This window comes from Neltuma alba, unplaced genomic scaffold (genome assembly GCF_004799145.2).
Source record: "Neltuma alba isolate B1F8T4 unplaced genomic scaffold, ASM479914v2 tig00011336_pilon, whole genome shotgun sequence".
NCBI lineage: Eukaryota > Viridiplantae > Streptophyta > Magnoliopsida > Fabales > Fabaceae > Neltuma > Neltuma alba.
In genome coordinates, this window is record NW_021636038.1 from 7147 (window position 1) to 16429 (window position 9283).

Genomic DNA, 9283 nt, shown 5'->3' on the forward strand with positions numbered 1-9283 from the left:
TGAGATGGGATAAAATAGTAACTGGGAAGAGATGAAATAGGACACCCCATCCCATACTGTTCCGAGATATTTATTCATTTCTTTTAGTGACTTTTGTTACTATCAAAGACGTGATTTTTCTTTTCTTTTCTTTTTTTTTTCTTGTAACTTAGGCTTTTTGCATACTAGTTTTTTCAGTGTTTTTATCTTTCAAAAGCCTACAACATAAAGGAAAAAAAAACCAAAATTTTGGTCCAATTTGCAATGGTTGAGGGGAAAAAAGAGTGACGGAGGTCCCGGGACGGGACACAAGACATAAATTCCATCGCATCACTATTCACCAATATCATCCTTTGAACACCTTAATCACTAATATACATCAATAAACACATTAAATTGATAAAATTTAATAATTTTTTATTTAGAAATCATTCTTACCTAGTCATCTCCCTCTCTTATTTCTTTCTTTCTGATGAAAATCAAATAAAATTAAAATTAAAAAATGATCAATAAATACCTTATAAATAATTTATATTTAAGACTAAAAGTTTTCTCTAGCGACCTACAATAAAGATCAGAGTGATACTCCTCCGGTCTTTTTTGCATATTTATTTTTGTCCAAACATTAAATGTGATTAAAGTTAACTTGATAAAGTATAGAAAATGTTGATTTAGGATATAAATAAATTTAATCTAAAATATATGAATAAGAGTATCAATAAAGTAGCTGTGTTGAGATTTATAGGCATATATAAAATAAAATATATGCATAATCTTGTATTGTTACGTTATTTTTCCTTATGTTGTCCGGACTTGATACTAGACTAATGAGGGGTTGAAGTGATGGAATCAAACAGTTGAATTCCAAACAGATACAATACAAAGCAATGTGAGGCTAATTGGCCCTTGAGAGGATCCGAGAGGCATAGCAAATAGACAAAAGAGGGCGATTATTATTAGTGTGGTGGGAAAGAGACTCTTAAAGAAGCAAGTGCAACTGCCAGTAATTCATTTCCTGACTTCAAATCAATCTTTACACTCAAAAAGCATGCTGCATCAGAGCCTGTTTTCGATCGCTCACTTTAATTGGTTCAACATCCCAAATCTCCCTTATCCAGCTTTTAATCCTCACACACACAAACACAAGTGCACTCTTGTATGATTCAACTTTCACCCAATTCAATCTTTTATTAATTAATGCAGATTATTCTCTAATTTCTTTTTTTAAAAAAATACAATATTCCCAGGAGATCAGTCAAGTCAACATACAGTTAAAATAACCTTACAGTTCTTTTCAATAAAGACTTGTTTAGCAGATCATATTGCTAGAGCAACATGTAATTAGTTAAGATTTGCATCATTATTACTTGTGGTGGTACGTAAAGACATTATTCATATGTTATTCACAGAACTATGTAGAGGACGAACAACATGACAGGGTTAATGAGAATACGTGAAAATGTGTTGGTGAAAAGAGAGCTGAGAATTATGAAAATGAAGGGGAGCGAGGCACATTTTATGTTGCATAGCATATTGTCAGGATGTGGGATGAGTAGGCCACATGGGGCTGTAGCTCTCACAAGGCAATTTGGTGTCATTGTCAATCAAAATCCTCAAGTGATGGAACCTTTTTTCTTTTCTGGAGGCAACTCAATTGGTTATTCTATCTTCCACTAACCATGCTCCATCGCTCCATCATCCCACTCCCTCCTGCATTCCTCACCACATTTTTCTCTTCTCACTGCCTCCAAAACTCCAATAAATTATATGTATATAACAAACACTACTTTGATATTATCTCGATTCTTAATATAAGAGTTAGTTTACCATTTAATTTAATCTTAAATATAAGACCCAATACAATCTTTCATGTTTATCTATTTGTTTTTTTAAAATAGTCTTTGTAGTAATTATACATACTAAAGATTTCATCAAATAGCAGTACTTCTAGCTAATATACAAAGTTAGCAAGAGTGTTTTAAGAAAGAAATACCTATTTATTACAAACAACTAACTTAACTAATTTCTTAATCTACTCAAATTAGTCAATTAACTCTTATATTAAGAATCGGAGGTAGTATAGAAGTTTTTTTTCTTGTCTAAAACATTTTATTTATTTATTTTATATTTTGATATTTTCTAACTCACTAAATAATACCGGCCATTAGTAATAATTTTCAAAATTTTCAAAATATTAACTATTGTTAACTAAAATTCTTAATCTATGTAAAATTGTTAGCAAGTTGTTACAATTAATAAGGACAGAAGGAACATATATTTCAGAAAACTTTTTTTTTTGGTTTGGTTTTGGCCTCTCCCTTTCGAAAGAACCGAATGGGAGTTCTTTATTTCAATGGAAAACTCCAAATTAAATTCCCAAGTCGCACTAATACAAATTGACGAATCGATGTATTCATCGAAACGTCCGAAACCCTCACTTGCTCCTCAGCACATGCAGTGGGTACCCTGGTTCATGGAAGTGTCCAAGAATCAATATTATTTCCATTATTTTTCTCAAAAATAAAAATACCTGCTTCGCCATTACTTATATTTTCATCATGTCTCGCGTTTTCCTTGCATATGTGATCTTATTATTACCTCTGTTATTTAATATAAGAATTATTTTGATTTTTGATTTAGTCCTAAATACAAGACTTCAATCTACTTTGTCTCTCATATTTATTCATTTTTTACAACATAGTCATTATAGTAGTTGCACATATTAAATGTTCAATTAAATGGTAGTTTTAGCTAATAATACCTCTGATCCTTAATATAAGAGTTAATTGACTAAATTGAATAAATTAAAAAAACTAGTTAAGTTAGTTATTTGTAATAATTAAGTAGGTATTGTCTTTCCTAAAATATCCTTACTAATTAAGTGCATTAGCTAGAACTACCATTATTTCAAAGACCACCTTAAAAAATGAATAAATATGACAGATAAAGTAGATTGAAATTTTATCATTAGGACCAAAATAAAATTCAAACAAGCTCTTATATTAGCAAAGGTACATAATTATTGCAAATAAATAACTCAACAAACTTTCTTAGTCTACCTAAATTAGTCAACTAACTCTGATATTAAAAATCAAAAGTAGCATTTACTATAAAAATATCCAAAGCATATTAACTCCATGAGAAAATAGTACCCCCTCCCGCCTTTAATATAAGAGTTGGTAAAGAATTAAATTTATTTGCATGTTTGTCCTCCCCCCGTGTGTTCTAATTCAATTTGTTACCTTGTTGATCAAATTTTTATATTGAAGGACCAAGGTACACAACAAGCTTATAATGATGCTATATGTGCAATATCTGTTGTTTTGGGTAATAAATTAAAACTGCTATTATAAGCGGCGTATGATAGATTTTTTAAAACAGAAAAGGGATCTAGCAGAGACTCAAGTAGCTAGCTGGCCGTAAAAACGCGTCTACAATGAGCTACATTTTTCAAAAATCATAGTTAGCAAGTGTTAGATGTAGTCTAGTAGGATCACAACAACTAATTAATGTCACGTTTAATTAAACTATAAAAAAGAATTGTGGCTGGTTATCGATACAAGAACTTTTTTAGTTACAAGTTACCAAATCATCAAGGACAAAACTATAGTAATTGGGACCCATAAATGAATTAATTAGAAGTTGGAGGGGCCTCCACGTGTCAACTAGAAATGCATGCCAAAACACGATGGGTTCTCGCAAGCATGACGTCCGTGCGATTGGTCTCTCTTGTGGAGACACGTAATTCTGTATGTGCTGTAATTAACACACACAAGAAGCTGCATTTGCATGGATCCGCTTACATGCATACCTACACGCGGACATACATACATGTATACATGCAACGAACATAGCCCTTAGCTAGGGGCGTATGTATGTACAAGGAAGGCGAATATGGAAAGGGGAAGCAATTTGGGCAGAAAATCATAGAAGACGACGATATGTTGGAGAGCGAAAGGGCAGCCGCATCTCCAAAAGGGTTTTGAATCCTTCATTGTTGGATATATAATATGCCCTTTGGCTTTTGGGACCTAACAAAAGGTCACATTACGTGAGCCTCCCTCCATATATATCCAATTCATCTTCATTTATTGCGCCAAACCTTTTGCCGGATCAGATCGAAACTCTTTTTGTCTTTTCATTACGTGCACTCACTCACTCAGTGATCTGATGTGAGTACATATGTTTGTGTGGAGAGGCCGGCCAATGGAGAGAAGTTTGGAGATGATGGATGATGAAATGAACACAAGGGAGAGGGTGCCCATACAGAAGGCAACCTCAGCAAACTTTCCCCGTTGTTTGCGTAGGCATGCATACATAAGCAACCTTCAAATAAAATTCAAGTGTTGAAGGTAGCTACGTACCTATTTCCTTCACACTTGGTCCTCTCTAACATATGATTCGTGTTCCCTTTTACGTCTATGTTATTATCAATGCCATGTCACCACCAAACTCAATCTCTGCCCACCCAAAAAACCACGTCCAAACTTAATTTGTCTTTTTAATATTTGTATTCATTCAAGATTCGTTTAACAGATGAATCATTTTCTCCTATTTAGTTAGTACTACCTCCTTTCGTTAATATAAGAACTAGTTAACTAATATGATCATATTAAAAAAATTAGTTGAGTTAATTATTTGTGATAAAAAGATATTGTCTTCTCTAAAATATTTTTATTAATCATGTTCATTAGTTAGAACTATCATTTTGTGAAACATTTAACACATGCAACTACTATAAGTGCTTTCTTAGAGAAAAAAATGGATAAATATAAGAAGCAAAGTGGATTGAGATTTTATATTTATAACTAAATTAAATGTTAAATTAGCTCTTATATTAAAAATCGAACGTAATATTTTATTTGTTTTGTAGACTCTTTCTGACCATGCGTGCAGTTTTTCTTTTTACTTGGTGAACTTTATATGCTTTTTGTCGTTGCAACATCGATATAAAACTGATTTTATTTAAATTTAAATACAAAGACAAGGTACTCCTCCGGTCCTTAATATAGGATCCAATTCTTGAGTTAGTTTTGGTCCTAAATATAAGACCTATTTTTCATATTTATCAATTTTCTCTTAATTGCCCCTATGAATACTCCCTCAAGTATAATCAAGTAGAAGAGGGAGAGGAGGTATTATAAAAGATGTTTATGGTGTTTTAGGAAAAATGTGTCACTTTTCTTATAATTAACTAACTTACCTAACTTCCTTAATCTAATCAAATTATTTAAATGGGCCTTATATTAAGGACCGGAGGAGTATATTTTCTTGTTGCACGTACGATTCTTTAAGAAAATAAACATATACAAAGCACGCAATTTATAGTTAGTGATCTATAGTCTAACAATAGTTATTACTTCTTTCTCTAATTTTTTGTCTTATTGATGTTTGATTACTTGTGTCAGCTTTGAGGACAGTGAGGTAGGATTCAATTCATTGAGAAGGGAGAAAATTTTGAGGTTTTATTACATTGCAAATTTTTGTATTCGTTAAACTGCCTATTACATGTAATTTTGCATAATTAACATTGAAATAATAACTTCATCATATCTAGTTTACCACAACCAAGCGCCTTACTAGTACATCGTTGTGCACTTCCCTATAAAAATATATTATGTACACTTTTTATTCATTAATTTTTCCAAATGAAGAGACAAAAACAAAATGCAAAACAAAAGAAAGAGACAGGCATGCAAGGGACATCATTACCCATTGCACATGCATGTTGCCCATTGCTTTCTTCGTAAATATAAGGTTCTTTAAGGGTTTTCTTTTTGTTCAAAATTCAAGGTCTCATTTCTTCTTATTTCCAATATTAAAGTTTTTTCTTTCTCATAGTACCCTTGTTTATTGAAATAGTTGTATTTTTACGCATTAAATTTTAATCATTTAATGGCAAGATTATATTTGAAAATTAAAATAAAATCAAATTCTCTACATATTAATTTCAAATAATCAACTTACATAGTCGTTTGACATTTGCGATTTAATTAAGAGAACATTATATTTAGAATTAAAAGAGCATTATGAAGTCCAAGTAATCAAGAGAGGGAATCTCAAACATTATTCAAAAATTGCTTTCATCATAAATAACTAAATAACTACCACAAGAATATTCTTCGCACCCAATTTTTATTTTATTATTAAATAAGACGTAGCTAACAATAAAATAGTGTGTTATTTCATTATTAAATAAATCTTGGGATGTTTATTGAGATGAGATAGCCAACGAGGATAAAAATACGTTAACGATTATAATAAGCCTGGGCCTTCATAAGAGGCTTCTATACGAAAGTCGGAATGAGCATCATTCGTGGGTTGCTTTTTCTATGTTTCTTCTGTTTGTCTCCTCTTATGATGGCTTTGTCATGGGCCAGACTTAATTGACATCTATCCTTTGAAAACACAAGATGCTCCACTGAAAGCAAAAATGAAAAAGAAGAATGTCTGTGCCTAGAGTTTAGACATGCGGATGTGCTTACCTCGCTTTATTTCTCAAAGAAAATAATTTAAGGAAGAATTTCAATGAGCCCCCACAGTAGAAAGTTATTTTCCAACAACCTCCACTAAATTATGAAATTTCATGCACCCTTTAGACTAAAATGAAATTAAATTTTATGGGTGAAAACCCTTGCAGTGATGGAAACAAAAAAAGCAAATTCACAGGCAGAATAAAAGGATTCACAAGAGGAATAAGCCTATTTATAACTGAAGTAAGGCTATTTACAAGTGAAGCAAGCATTCGCAATAAGTTAGGGAGTTGGAATTTGACAGTGGAATACAGAAATTTGCAATCAAGATAAGATAATTCACAAGAGAAATAAAATCCTTTACAATTAGAGTAAGGCCATTTATGGGTGGAGCTAGCATTTCTAATAATTCTGGGAGTTATGATTCAGAAGTCGAATACGTAAATTTACACCCAAGATAAAGTAATTCATAAGAGAAATAAGGCTAGTTACAATTGGAATAAGGTCATTTACAAATTGAACTAGGAAATTAAGATTCACAAGTAAAATAAGAAAATTTACAGTTGAAATTAAGTGATTCATAAGAGGAACAAGTCCTTTTACAATCAGAGGAAGGGCAGTAATGCCTTTCCACCCATAAAGTTTAGTTTCATTTTCATTCTTGGGATGTAATGAAATTTCAGAATTTTGTTGGATGTTGGAAAATAAATTTCTTTTGTGGAGGATGACTAAAATTCTCCCATAATTTTAACTTTTTTAATCATCACAATGCATCTTTTTCACTATCCGATAGTACCTAAAAGTAAGCGACCTCGACTCCGATGACGTAAGGGCAAGGAAAACATCCCTAGATACCACTGCATTTTAGACTTCTAAAGGACTTGGTTAAATACAACAAATTATCAGATAGTCTGCCATAACCAAGTTCTTGAAAAAGTTCAGGAAAAAAAAAACACCCGAAAGAGTTTCCCTTCTTGCTGTCTTTTTTTTTTTTTTTTGGCCAACGCCAGTTCATTCCATAATAGATCAACAATGCAAAGTATTGTGAGATCACCATAAAGCAAGACAAATATCAACGTACATCAGTTTGGGCTTTACATAAATCAGATTCTATAAGTTAATGCAAAAGAGGCGGCGGTCTTATCACCCAATCAGTCAGGCAAGACCCAGTCAAAAAAGCTCTAGCTACCCAATCAGCAACAGAGTGTGCCTCTCTCGGGATCCAGCTACACGAGTGGCTCCTTAGACAGTTCCTTGAGAATTGTAGATTTTCAAGGATAACATAATTTCTCCAACCTCGACCAGGGGCATTGTTGTTCAAGCATATCCTTGTTACCACAATGGTAACTTCACCAGTTAAATGCTACAGCATATCAGATGAATACATCTATGACAAGACCTGTATAATACGCTCCAGATCTGCTACTTTCCTGCAAGAAAAAACTACACCTGTATTGTAGAAGGATTTGACAAACACACCATTATGAATCACCAGGACATGAGAATGGCTTCATTGGCATGCTGACGTTTGCAAAAAAAAAAAGCCCAAGTTTCCGGACAATGAGCCAGTTATGGGATATCACCTGGTCTTGTAATAAGAACCACTTTTTCCCTGCAGAAGTACTAATTGCTTCATCTCGAAAGGTCTTCTATGTTAAACTTCTCATCCCATAATTTTAACTGAATCCTTAGAAATTACGCTTATCTCAAGTGTCTTTAAAAAATAAAGTTGATCAAGTTAATCTCCAAAAATTTTGTTTTATATAAAATGGATTGTGCGGGGAAGTAACTATAGGTCCACAATACGCAAGCAATGACGATGGATGGCAGAGTAAGGCAACAAGGAAGCCTAATACTACTACAGGGAACAGCGCCAGCAACACAACCAGAAGTCTAAAGGAAAGTGAAAGTAGAGGTTGCGGTGATAGAAGATGATCTGATTCTACTTGATTTTTGGTCAAGCCCATTCGGAATACGAGTCAGAACTCAGAAGTGCCGTAGCCGAGAAGGGAATCCAGTACAAAGCGAGGGAAGCAGATTTATCTGGCAAGAGCTCTCTTCTGATGCAGATGAACCCTCTTCATAAGAAAGTCCCCGTCTTAATTCATAACGGAACACCCATCTCCGAATCGCCCACAATAGTTGAGTACATTGACGAAGCTTGGAGCCAAAAATCTCCATTGTTTCCCTCTCATCCCTATGAGCGAGCTCACGCCAGGTTTTGGGCAGATTACATCTAAAAGAATTTCAGTTTGGGCTGGTAGATGTGGCTCTAATTCCATTCTACGTCCACTTCTACACTTCGGAGACGTGGGAATTTCAGCATCTCGGAAGAATTTCCCAAGCAGGTGAACTAGGGCAAAACGTGTATGCACAAAGAGACTGTGTCCCAGTATATTCCTGACCAAAACAAAGTCTTTCGGTTCCTTTCGGAGATCAGACGCAAGGCCTTGCTTACCTAGCAGTGATAAAATAATTATCGATCTTCTGTGTGGCTGTGAGGCCATAATATGAGTGACGAGTTAATAAAATTTTGTTGTTAGTGATGACTGAGTCAGTTTAGGACCCTAGTCTCCAGGGTCATTTGTCTTTGTATTGAGTAGGGGCATTGGATCCTCTCCTCATGTTTTGCCTTTTATGACCTGTCATCTTCAATGAACAATTCATATCTTCCTTTTATCATTCATGCGTTGTTAGGTTACAGTAAATTTTATAGTTTACCATACTTTTTGAGTATGTCCATTTACTTCTTTTTAAGCTGCGTAAAATATATCGTTTTCTTATAATCATTGCAAACTATAGGAACTTATAATAATTTTATAGTTTTCACA

General features: G+C 33.5%; 1 pseudogene; it reads left to right on the plus strand.

Moving 5' to 3' along the window:
* The first annotated feature begins 8349 nt into the window (after positions 1-8349).
* Positions 8350-8964, plus strand: LOC114712089 (probable glutathione S-transferase parC; annotated as a pseudogene).
* The last annotated feature ends 319 nt before the right edge of the window (positions 8965-9283 follow it).